Genomic DNA, 12,492 nt, shown 5'->3' on the forward strand with positions numbered 1-12,492 from the left:
GGCCAAGGCTTACACTCCCTCTGAATCCTATTGAAAAAATAATAAAAAGGTAATAACTTTGTCATTACTGAACATTGGTTTGTCTTTTCTTTTTTTTTTTAATCCATGACCATAAATAACCAGTGCATTACCCTTCGGAGTGGACACACACATCTACACAGGACCTGCCTCCCTGTATAGGCTGGGTCTCCCCCTGGTACATACCACACATCCACACACACGTGCACATCACACACATAGATACTGCTCGTTCGCTTGACATTTTCTCGGCATTCCGCTAGACGCTGGGACTAATAATAACAATGGTTATTATGTGTGAATCCAGGCTAAGTGCTTTGAGTAAATGATCTCAATTAATTCTTCACTGTGAGGTAGATACTTATCTTGTTGCCATTTTAGAGACAGAGACACTGAGGCTGAGGGAGGTCAGGAACTTGTCCAAGGTCATACAGCTAGTAAGTACCAGAGCTGGGACTTGAACCCATGTGACCCAATTAGAAATCCAGGCTCCAACATGCCAATTATTTAAACATAGGTTTAAAAACCACACACACACATAGTCTACTAAGATACATATAAAACAGTGTGATTAGTGCTGTGACAGAGGAAACAAGGGGGCTGCGGGAACCCACATGGAAGCATCTAACCCAGTTTGAGGCAGAAGGACTTCAGGGAAGGCTCCCTGGAGGAGGTGATACTTGCTTTGGTCTTAATGGGTGAGTGGGAGGAGGACAAGTAAAGAAGGGGAAGAAAGGCCTTCTGGGAACAGCCTGGATGAAGGCCTGGAGGGGAGACCCAGCAGGGTATGTTTGGAGCTCTAAGCAGCTCCGTGTGGCTGGGGCAGAGGGTGTGTAAAGGTGTGACAGAGGGAGCGTTGAGAGGTGAGGCTGGAGAGCTGGGCAGGGCTGTCGCTCACATCCGGGCCAGGTTGGCACAGCGGGACAGCCCTCCCCCACCCACAGTCGGCTACCTGGCACGCCTGTCCGTGTGACACGAGGGCCCCTCATCAGCAAAACAGCTCTTTCCTGCCTCCCCGGCCAGCCCCGCCCTCTGTGAGACACGGTGCCATGGGCGGCGGCCAGCACCTGCACAGGTGCCAGTCGGGAGCCAGCATGGCCACTTCCGGAGTCTCACGGCGGGTTCTTTCTGCCCGTGGCCTGGCCACGCCAACCTCAGGCGGGATTGCATCCTGGGACAGAGCAGCACAGCCATGACTAGTCCATTTTGCTTCTGCCCTCACAGGTCTGTGCTGATTTCAGATCTGGGAGAGGTGGGAGGAAGGAGGAAGGGGCTGGGGCTGAGATATGAGCCCACGTGGTACATGGCGGGAACCACCAGGCCCCGGGAGTGTGGCTTGTGCTCTGAGGACAGGTGGTCCCGTTGACTTCTCCATCACTTGGTTTCCCTTGTTCCACAGGGCTCTGGTGCCAGGCCTGCCCCTCCCTGACAGGCATGGGAGGGGGTAGGTATCGCCCATGGATCTCTTTTTTAAGAGATGATGTCAGCAGTCAGCCCTGCCCCTCACCTGGCTGTACTTCTCTGTATTCAGGTGTCTGCTGACAGCATGGGCATAATCTTCCAGTGTGCAAATAGAGCGCAGCTATACCTGCATAGACCCAAACCCTCCTTTAAAGGGATACGTGTCCCACAAATGTGTGCGCATGTGCATGCGAGCACACACACACACACACACACACACACACACACACACTCTCATACAGATAAAATCAGACACATACCTCACCACTTGCCATGAAAGACACTCCTATCCAAACACATCCTTAAATCTCCCAGGCAGACTTCTGGGGTGGGCTCAAAAAGATGTGCCTGGTGGATTTCACTTACATTCATTCTTTTAACTTTTCAAGTCCAACTCAAACCCAAATACAGCACTCTCAGATTGTGGGTGTTTTGAAATTTTCTGCATTATATTTATATTTGTATGTTTCTGTGTTTCCTGAACTGTTAGCATTGAATGCGAATTACCCTTCTTTTCCCCTAGAAATTTAAAGCTATTTAAGAAATAGAGATGTTCAGAGGATATTAAGGCTGAAAGGGATAGAGAGGTCAGAGACTCTGGGATTAGGGAACATTCCCTAAAAGGAAAAAATTACTCACCTGCAATTCTTTCTTGTTACCAGATAGGGGTAAACATAAATACCAAAAAAGTAAATTAATTAGAACCAACTAGAAAAAGGAAAAGGTTGAACCAGAGAGCAAAACAGCCTGTCCCTTGACTGGAGCTGGGTGAGAGCTCAGACAGGGAAATGAAAGGAGGTACAAAGTGTGGATCCTGAGCTCGGAAAACAGGTAGTATTTATGGCATGGAAATCCCGAAGGCTCCTCCGTCCAGAGAGGTTTCTGGAAGGTGTGGGTGGAGAGGTAGGAGGGAGCATGAGCTCATCACGGCTGAGGCTGAAAGACGAGGATAGACCCCACCCCTCTGCCCCCAAGAGCTGAGCAGATGCCCTAGAAGCCTGGGCTCAGGTAGACGTTCTAGAGGCACCCCCAGAAGCTGTAACAGGGCTCTGCTCTCCACTCCAGCTCCCGGCTCCTAGGCAACTGTCCTCATCTCTGCCCGAGGTGGTAGGTCTGAACAAGGCCGCTCAAACCTTGAAACAGCCCCTGCTTGTGGCCAGCACGGTTCTAATAAGGATTCATTACTAGAATCACAGACTCTTTCACCCATTAAATTAACAGGGGTTTAAAAAAAAAGAGTGAGAATACCGAAGACTGGAGAGATGGGGCTGACTCACACGCAGCTGGTCGGAGGGCAAGTTCATACACCTTCTGGGGAGGGGGCACTCTGGCAACGGGAGTCAAAGCTCTGAAATGCACGCTCGCTCTTTGACTCGACAATTCCACTTTAAAGAATGTGCATGATTATTTAGGGACAAGGATATTCATTAGCGTTCTTTATCTTAATGAAATGAATTGGAAATGAGTTCGATGTTCAAAATTTCCAATAGTGGGGGACTGGTTAAGTAAATTGTGATCAAGCTCTACCATGGGTCCACAAAACATCATGTTGTACAAGAGTGTTTAATGACGTGAGAAAACCATGTTACGTACACATAGCCAGCCGGCTTAAAAAAACCCCAGAATGTTCAGTGTGCTGACTTTATAAAACAAAACAAAAAACAAACAAAGACCCAAGACTGGCAGGAAATACAACAAAATATCAACAGTGATTATTCATGGGTGGTGGGATTACAGACGATTAAATTTTTTTCTTCTTGTTTATCTGTATTTTCTGAATTTTTTACAATAAACACGTATTATATATATTGTCAGAAACAAATAATCATGTACTTTGCAAAAAGAATGAGGGAATTTGGGGGTGGAAGGGCTTGTCAAGTTTTTCAACTTGGATGGGATTTGGGAAAAAACCCCTCTTCCATACTCCCTTCCCAGGACTCCCAAGTGAGACATTCCTAAAAAAAAAAAAAAAAAAAAAATGCACTCAGCTTTTTTTATTTTTAATTACAACTTGCCCAGTAATCACCATAATCACTTATCTTGGGCATTTGTTTAATTATTCAGTCACTAAATGTCTATTGAGCACCCACTGTGATGCCAGAACCATGAGAGGCCCAGTGAGCTCGAAAAACACAGACCTCACCCAAGGAGGACCTCAAACCCAGCAGCAGCTTCGGAAAAAGGGAAACAAGTACATAGTCTGTAATTTTTAAATTTAAAAATAGTGATTGTTTGCCAACACTTATTGAGTGCTTCATGTATAGAAAGTCTGGTGCTTGATTCTGTGATTTCTTTGATTCCCTTTGTCTTTTATTAGATTGAAATAAGATTTATGGTTAAAAAGCAGATTTGTTCTACTTCCTTCCTCCTCCTCTCCCAACGCACTCACATTCAAGTTTCATCTCAGAGTAAAGGTAAAAATGCTTGTTGCACTCGGGTAAGTTGGGAAGTGAGGCTTTGGTCACCTCCCCAGCCCTGCAGCTGGTCCTGGGGGTAAAAAGCATCAGCTCTGGAGTCAGACAGCCTAGTTCAGCCTCGGGAAAGTTATTCTCTGTGCCTTGGTTTCCTCACCCGTATAATGGGTATATTCATAACAGTAACCACCTGGTACAGTTGTTGTGACGATCTAATAAGATAATACGTACAAGTGTTTAGCGAGCTGCCTGGCACATAATAACCACTTGGTAAATAACAGCTATTGACGTACGATTAGGTGTTGCTTTCCATCACTGTAGAGGACCAGAAACCAAAAAACTGTGACCAGGAAGCCGAGTTGTGATTACTTTCAAGGCTGTCCCGATCACACAGACTGAGACAGACTTAAATTTATTTGTTCAACAATCAATCATTGAGAGGTTCCTGGGTGCCAGGCACTGTGCTCGGCTCCTCGGCTCCTGCGACAAAGGCACAGACCCTAAGGCTCACAGTCTAGTGGGGAGGGACTTCCCTGGAGTCTTAGAAATGGGAGAGGCTCTTAATCACATGCAGCCCACCCGCAGGTAGGGGGCTAGAAGGATGGCCTCCATAGGGTCCTTAGTTGACCCCACCTCCCCTCCTGCCTGTGCAGCCTCCTCTGTTGAGGCACAAGTCACCAGAGCCATCTACTTCCCCACTGTCAACCCCTGGCTGAAAGCCAGGGAGTGGAAAACTTGGCAAAGCCACCATTTCAACTTGGCAACTCCTGGCGACTCCCAGGTTGTACCAGCTCCTCCTCCCTCCCCCAAACTTTGTCCTAGACACTTTCTACTCATTCTCCTAAAGCTTAAGTCCCTCAAGGGCAGGGACCGCAGAGGCTTATCTTGATTCACCCCAGAGAGCGAGGGCTTACTAGGTGCCAGGCTGAGGTGCGGAGGACACGAGGGGACACAGAACAAAGTCCCTGCCTCCAAGGAGCTCCCATTCTAGCAGGGGCAGCTGGACAGGAAATACGGAAACAAATGAATAAGCAAAATCTTTGTAGACACTCAAACAGGGTAAAGTGAGAGAGGAAGGCTGGGGAGCTACTTTAGGGAGAAAGCCTCCCTGAGGAGGTGACATGCGAGCAGAGGCCTGAATGATGCAAGGAAGCAGCCGAAAGAGGGGCATTCTAGGCAGAGGGGACAAGTGCAAAGGTCCTGAGGTAGGGACAGGCTTGGTGATTTCCAGGGCAGCAAGAAGCTAGTGTGTCGGGACAATGTGACCGAGGGGAGGGTGGAGGGAGGTGAGGTCCAAGGGCAGGCAGTGGTCAGATCTTGCTGACCATGGGAAAGAGTTTGTATTTTATTTTAGGGAAAGCTCAGGAAATGCTAAAATGAAGCAAATGAGGAAAAGACCATCTGATTTCAGTCCCTGCAAAGCGAGTTGGGTGTGGGGAACAAGGCTCTAGAGGCTTTCGAGGCCGGGGCTGCTTTTCGGGTGTGGTGCTTTCTCCCAGCCTTTTGCTTTGTTTTCGGTTTTTTTTTGAGTGGGGGGTGGTAGTTGGGAAAGGAAGAGGAGGCCTCCCTTCTCACCTCACGCCAATGTCCTCCTTCCCCTCCCAGGCTTGCCACTGTTTCCAGCTTCCCCCACCCCAGATGCGTTTCCTTCACAGGAGGTAGAAAGACTCCTTGGCGGGGGGGTGGGGGGGTAGGATTGTGAAGCATCTGAGAAAAAATGGAGGGAAGAATAAATGTTTTAATAAAAGCGTGATGGGTGAGATGCAGCTGTTGGCTTGTGTGTGGGGGGGAAGAGCCTTATAGTGGGAAAGGGGGGAGGGGAGAGACCAGCAAACTCCTCAACCAGCTTCTCAGAGGCAAGGCCTGTTGGTTCATTTTTTTTTTTTTTAAAGATTTAATTTTATTTATTTTTGGCTGAGTTGGGTCTTCGTTGATGCGCACGGGCTTTCTCTAGTTGCCGCGAGCGGGGGCTACTCTTCCTTGCAGTGCACGGGCTTCTCACTGCAGTGGCTTCTCTTGTTGCGGAGCACGGGCTCTAGGCGCGCGGGCTTCAGTAGTTGCAGCACGTGGGCTCAGTAGTTGTGGCTCCCGGGCTCTAGAGCGCAGGCCCAGTAGTTGCGGCACATGGGCTTAGTTGCTCCGCGGCATGTGGGATCTTCCCGGACCAGGGCTCAAACCCGTGTCCCCCTGCGTTGGCAGGCGGATTCTTAACCACTGCGCCACCAGGGAAGTCCCTGTTGGTTCATTTTTGTCTCCCCAGCCCCGGTGAGGATGTGCTCTTCACTGGGGCTCGGCAAATGCCTGGGGAATGAATGAATGAGTACAGGACTGTTGCTGGAGAAAAAATGGACAGAAGAGGAGAAGAAAGGGAGAGAGGGCAGGAAGAAATGAGGAGAGGGAACACTGGATATCCCAAGGAGCGACGACAATTACTGGCATTTATCGATCACTGTCTTGGCCCAGGCACTTTTCCTGCATTAACTCATTTTAGCCTCTCAACACACCCGGGCAGTAGTACAATTATTATCCCCATTTTACTGTTGAGGCAACCGACGCACAGAGGGGTCAAATGCCTTACTCAAGGTTACCCAGCTGGTAAGTGGCTGGGGTCTGACCCCAAAGCCCAAGCTGTTAACCATGTCTTTACACTGTCCCAGGAGTGGAATGAGCCCAGAATCAAAAGTTAGAACACCACTTCTCAGGTCATTACCCCTCACTAGTCCTGAGAGGCTTTGCTGAAACCTTGCAGATTAGGCCCCGAAGTCTACCAGCCTGCAACAGTGCTTACCAGCCTGTGGCATTTCCTCCTACTTTAACGCATTCTGTTGAACACTTCTCAAAGCTGCTGGTCATACTTTCAATTTTTATTCATTTATTCAACGAGTCATTTAGCTATTTGTTTACTATTGTGGTCAATTTCTCCTTATCTCATCATCTGAGTGTTTCCTCCTTTCTTTCAAGTCTATTTCCATTCTGTCCTTGTTCAGAAGGGAAAACAGGTACAGTGATTGGTCAGTCCTGGGATGGGCACTGGCCAGGCTGAGAAAGCCAGGACCAGAGCCATCGCTGCTGACCTCCAGGCTCAGCCTGGCGTGGCCACCTCAAACCTCCTGGGAGGTGGGCAGGGTGGGCAAAGGGAGAAAAGGGAGGTTGATCTCCAATGGAGTATGAAGGTCCCCCCTCAAAGAGGCCTTCTTTATCACCTGGGCCGGGGAAATTAGCTCTCCCAAGATACCCTTTATCCTATTGCCTTGTTTTATTTTCTTCATGATCCTTTCACTCTCTGAAATAATATTATTCTTTTGTTTTAATGTTCATTATCTGTACCCCCCCAACCCCCCACCCCCCGCCCCACGGCCCGGCCCCAGGTTCATTCTTCACGGCTTATCTTGTTCACTTAAGGATTTATTTCTTGCACAATGGACTGAATGAAAAACTCCCTTGCAAAGAATAAGTGCAAAGCGGATATCAAAACAGTGAGGACATCACGTTCTTTTGGGTTCGACAATTCTAACATTCTAACTTGCAGGAAAGAGCTAGTTCTTCAGAGGAAAAGTGGGAAGCAGACTGACTCCCGGGGTCCAGAACAGGTGAAAAGTAACCCACTCCCGTCTCTCCTCTCTTGTCACACACCCCCCCCCCCCCCCCCCCCCGCCTTTGCTCCACTCAGTCCGGGGTGGAGAAAGCTTCTCCATCTGCAAAAGGGAGCCGCGCGCTCAGATCTGCTCCGCAGGCCGCGTCTCGCCGCGCGCGCCCGCCGAGCTCCGCGGGGCGGTGGGTGGGAAGAAACCGGGAGGGGAAGGTCTGGGGGTGTGAGGGTGGAGCGGAGCCCGGCCCCGCGATCCGGCCCGGGTTTTGCATGCCACCCACTCGCCCGCTCGGCCGCGGAGAATTCCTTAATCACAGCGGGCGAGAGCAGAGACTGGGAGCGAAAAATCCGGGATCAGGCAACTTTGGGCAGCGCATGCGCGCCCGCGGCGCTCCATCCCAAACACACACACATTTTTCTCCCGGACTTGGAAAGTCACCCAAAGCCGCCCCAAGTGCAGGTAAGAGACTCGGCGCTCCCTCCGCCGCGGCCCCCCCCACGCCCCTCAGCTCCGCGGGCCTCCCGGGGTGCTTCCCCGCCTCGCCCCCTGTCCGGGTGCAGCCCCCCACCCCCGGGGCTGCCGCTTGCAGCCGGGAGCGGGCGAGCGAGCGAGCGACAGAACCAGCCAGCCAGCCAGCCAGCCTGCGAGCGGCGGCTGCCACCCAACTCCGGCCGTGCGGGAGGCAGGGGGCACGGAGGGCTGGCACCCGGGAGCGGGGCGGCGCGTCGCCCGCCGCGGCCAGGGAATGCCCAGTGCGCGGCTCCGGGGGAGGGGAGGGCTGCTGCGCCTGGGGGTCACTTACTCCAACTGAGGGGGCGGCGGGGTAAGGGAGAAGAGGGGGAGGTGCCAGGCGCGAGTGCAGGACTTTGCAAATAGGGTGGGGGCGCCCCCCGCGCTGCGGGCTCCGGGGGGGGCAGGTGCTCGCCAATACCCAGTAATCACTCCTTCCCCCGAAGCTCCCCCCCTCAACCTCCCGAGCTGCAGGGGTTCGTGCGCTCTCCAGGGCAGAGAAGGAGGCAGGGGTGAGGGGCGCCTGGGGTGACTTTGCAAGACTTTGCTCAAGGGAAGGGGGGTGGGTGGGGAACCCCTCCAGCCGACTCTTGTGCCCCAGTACCAGGGTGTAGGTGCTACCGGCAGAGGTAGGCAGTGTTCACTTAGGCGCGGGGTGCCAGGGGGTGCCTCATGGTGGGAAAACGAAGGCAAGAGGTTGCTTGGCTGGGGGGAGCGGCGCCCCCTTTTTCATTTGTGCCTGGGAAGTTTGTCTCAAGTGCGCTGCTCCGGGCGCGGCAAGTGGAGCTCCTCACTGCCCCCCCCACCCCCACCCCAGCCTCTCCGGGTGCAGGGCTGGCAGTGCTGGGCACAGGGAGTCGGGATGCCGGCTCAGGGCCGTGTGACTGTCGGCCGGAGCCCGCCTGGGTCCCGGGAAAAGTTCGGGGGAGTTGCCGCGGTTGTCGTGTGCTCTGGGAGAGAAGTTGCGCCCGGGGACGTGGGATGCCCGGCTGGCGGGCCGGTGGGCGGGTGGAGCCGTGCACTCTCAGGGGGCTCGGCCGAGGTGGGCGAGGGTGTGGTGGGGTCTGTGCCCCCAAGGGTGGGCTGAGGGTGACCCCGGGGCTCAACAGTTGGGGAAAGGGAGCCCTGAATCCAGGGGCGCACGGCTAAAATAGGCACCAGGCGGAGGACGTAGAATGGTAGCTTGTGGGAACACGGAGGGGCACCGAAGGGGAGAGGGCCGGGCTGCCCGGTCACTTGGGGTCGAGTTTCAGGGCAAAGGAGCGCGTGGTGGCTGGTGGAGGAGTGTCGGGGAACGGGGCTCCAGGGGGCGCACGGGAATGGGGGATCGGCCGGACCGACAGTCCCGGGGCAGGGGGCCGAGTCGTGCGCCCTGGGTGAGCCGGCCGGGCGGAGCGGCGGCCGGTTTATTTTTACTCGGTGGCATTTGCAGAATGTGCAGCTGATGGCCGTCGGCCGCCAGGAAGTTTTGCTTTCTGTTCTTTCTCTCTTTCCGAAGCCAGCGCGGCCGGCAGCGGACGGGCTGGGGAGCCGGGCCTGGGAGGGGAGGGGGCGGCCGCTGGGTTGGCAAGGTACGGGCAGGGGCGCACTGGGGCGGCGGGCGGGGGCTGGCCGGGCGAGGGCGGCGGACGGGCTCTGGGCCGCTGCAGAGCTTTTGGGCGAATGTCTGTCCCCAGCGTTGGAAGCTCCTCGGCAAGGGGAACAGGTGTATGCGCCGTCAATCACGGCGGGAGGGACACTTTGGGGGCGTAGATTAAGATAATAATAATAGATTTTTCTCTAGGGGGTGGGCGCAGATTCTTCCTACAAGTCATCCCCGACCCGGGTCCGGAGTTGGGGGAGGAATGGAGTGCCGAGGGAGGCAGGGGGACGCTTCACCCTTCCACACAAGTTTCTTTCTCCTGACCCGGCTTCAGCTTGGGAAGCGGGCCCTGGGTGCGGCGAGGACCTCCTTCCAGTCACGCTGGGGAGGGTGCGGGCGCGTGTGCGGTGTGTATGATTTGTCCACCAGCAAAGCAGCAAAAACACCCCTCCAACGGGCCTGGAGCTCCCCCAAACCCGGCTGGATCAAGGGGCAACACGGGGTTATGCGTCGCTGCCCGGGCGGAGCCTGGGGCCACGACGCTCAGAGCGTGTGGTTGTGCCGCCAACACCCCGTACACTCAAAGAGATGGGGGCGGCGAGGGGGGAAAAGCCAGGATAATCGCCGGGCAAAGATGGTAAATTTAGGGCGCCTCTAACCTGGTACAGACGCGCGATGAGAGCGCGCGAGGAGACTGGAAAACAGATCGCCGGGTAGATTGGTGCGCCTGCCCGCCTACCCACCCCACGGCGCGCGCGCGGGCGCACACGCACACACACACACACACACGCACGCCACACACATGCACGCCACACACACACATACACACACACACACACACACACACACACGTCGCCGTCCTAAAGGGAGCTGTCCGGGCTGAGCAGGAGCAGCTGCGCCGGGCGTGGTGAGGGGGGTAGTTGGTCCCCGGGGGCTGCGCCCGGGCTGCGCTCCACGTGCCCAGAGGGGGCGCTGGGCCGTTCGGCGCCCGAGCGCAAAGCTCCGGGTTTGCGCCCTGGTGGCGGCGAGGCGGTGCGTCCCGGGCGGGCGTCGCGTCCCGCGCCATCTCCGGCGACTCGCACTGCCTCCGCTGACGCCCAGCTGCTTTCCCACTTCCCAAACTTCGGCATTATGGCTTTCACCTCAGTCGAGCTCTGAGACCCTCTCCAGGGCAGGGTGGGGAACTTTTTCCTTCCCGGCAGCGGCCACGGTCTCTCTGCCCGGAATCCGGCGAATTGGAGAGATTGACTCGCCCCCCCCCCCCCACTCCATCTTGTTAGCCACCTTAGAGGCGGTTAACGAGAGTTTATGGGGAATATTGTTGAACTTCAGTAATCAGGTTTCCAGCGATCTTATGCCTCGTGTTTAATTTATTAGACTAGTTATTTATTCTGTTGATGATAATCTGTTGCTGGTTTCTATGGAGATGTTAAACTGATCTCTTTCAGAAATCAAACTCCATATGCACTAAAACGTTTAAAGGGGCAGTATCTCTCTCCTTTTTCTTTTTCCCTGACTTTTGTTTTGTTTTGTTTTCTAGACTTTGCACCTTGCAGACACTTTGCGTCTTTCTCTGAGTCTCGGTGCATTTTATGTCCTTCTTACGAAGGAGAGAAGCCCGGAGACTCACGCTTTGTGGCAAGTACAGCCTATTATGGCTAGAAGAAAGCCAAAGCTTTGATCCCTAAGTTGCATCATCATTTAAAACAGATCATTTCACCACCACCCCCTTCTCCCCCATAATATAAGAGCAAAATTCTTTCAAGATCAAAGAGTTCAATCTAAAAAAAAAAAACAAAAAAACAAACTGTTGTGAAAAAAAAGGAAGTCAGTCAAATGTGAACCTCTCCTATATATCTGCTCCCCTTGTGTTTAAAGAATTTTTTGCATAAGAAAAACAAAACTTGTAGCTCAGCTAATTTTTCATACTTATTAATAGTTTATCTTGCCCCCCCACACACACTTTTTTTAATTTAAAAAGAAGTTCAAAGTTAGATTTCTCTGCCTGCGGGGGTTGAGGTATATTTGCTTCTCTTTTAGATCCTGACCATCTGTTTTTGGAAAATTAGCCTCTGGGAAGAGGGGAAAAGGAGTTTTTACTCAAACCTAATGGAGTGCTTTAAATTTTTTTAAAAAATTCTCACCCAAATATTTTAAAGTCTCAATTTTTCTACTTTTTAGGGGAATATCAGTAACCTCTGGTGTATGAGAGCATATCAACTTTTCCTCCTTTTCCCTCTTCTCCTCTCCTCAGGTATTTTTCTGTAGACTTGTGACTTTGAGGGGGTGGGTACAGTGAATTAAGAAAGTAAGGCAAAAAAAAATTATCTTGGTTTGTGACACTCTGAAAAATTGCAAACCCACTCTGAACTCAGATATTTATCACGCTGACAGATATGATACAAAGCGATTGCATTTCCTAATGATCCTCTGGGACTGAGTTGTAGGTAAAACCATTTAATGCATTTTTAATATTAAAGTAAGGCCTGGGTTCCATTTTCTTGGAGGTGAGGGAGTGGATGTCCCTCTCTGGAGCTGATACTTTCTGAGTGTACTGTTTTGCTTTTTCAACTAGAGCCCACCACCTCCACCCCTTCACATTTCCACTTACTTTGGGGAGGGATGAGCCGCACACAGGGCATTTGGCTTTTATAAATAAATTTGTATCTGGCCAGAAGAGCCAATGCTAAATAAGAGCACACTTAAAAAAAAAAGAAAAGAAAAGAAAAAAACAAACCTCAGACTCCACCCCTGCTATAGGAAATAAAACAGAGGCAATACTTGACTTTTTTTTCTCCTTCTGCCATCCTGGTTCTCTTTTATATTATTTTATTTTGGAAGAGGGTGGAGTGGTTGTTACTTCTCAGCTCAGAGGAGAGAGGACCCATTCCTGTTATTTCCCTCTCTGCTATATTTT

At 52.4% G+C, this 12,492-nt stretch overlaps 1 protein-coding gene across 18 annotated transcripts in view; it reads left to right on the forward strand.

The window, feature by feature from the left end:
• The first annotated feature begins 1,085 nt into the window (after positions 1 to 1,085).
• CASZ1 (castor zinc finger 1) overlaps positions 1,086 to 12,492 on the forward strand; it is a 156,556-nt gene continuing 145,149 nt past the window's right edge. For 4 of the 18 annotated variants that reach the window (XM_082416745.1, XM_082416725.1, XM_082416726.1 and 1 more), the window contains exon 1: positions 7,723 to 7,942. The gene's annotated coding sequence lies outside the window, so the exon portion shown is untranslated. Of the gene's footprint in view, positions 1,243 to 3,683; positions 3,894 to 7,626; positions 7,943 to 8,598; positions 8,623 to 10,458; positions 10,483 to 12,492 lie in introns of those variants that run through there. The other 14 variants (XM_082416731.1, XM_082416734.1, XM_082416730.1 and 11 more) reach the window with 11 other exon arrangements.

Source organism: Balaenoptera physalus, assembly GCF_965194825.1.
Source record: "Balaenoptera physalus genome assembly, chromosome: 1".
Taxonomy (NCBI): domain Eukaryota; kingdom Metazoa; phylum Chordata; class Mammalia; order Artiodactyla; family Balaenopteridae; genus Balaenoptera; species Balaenoptera physalus.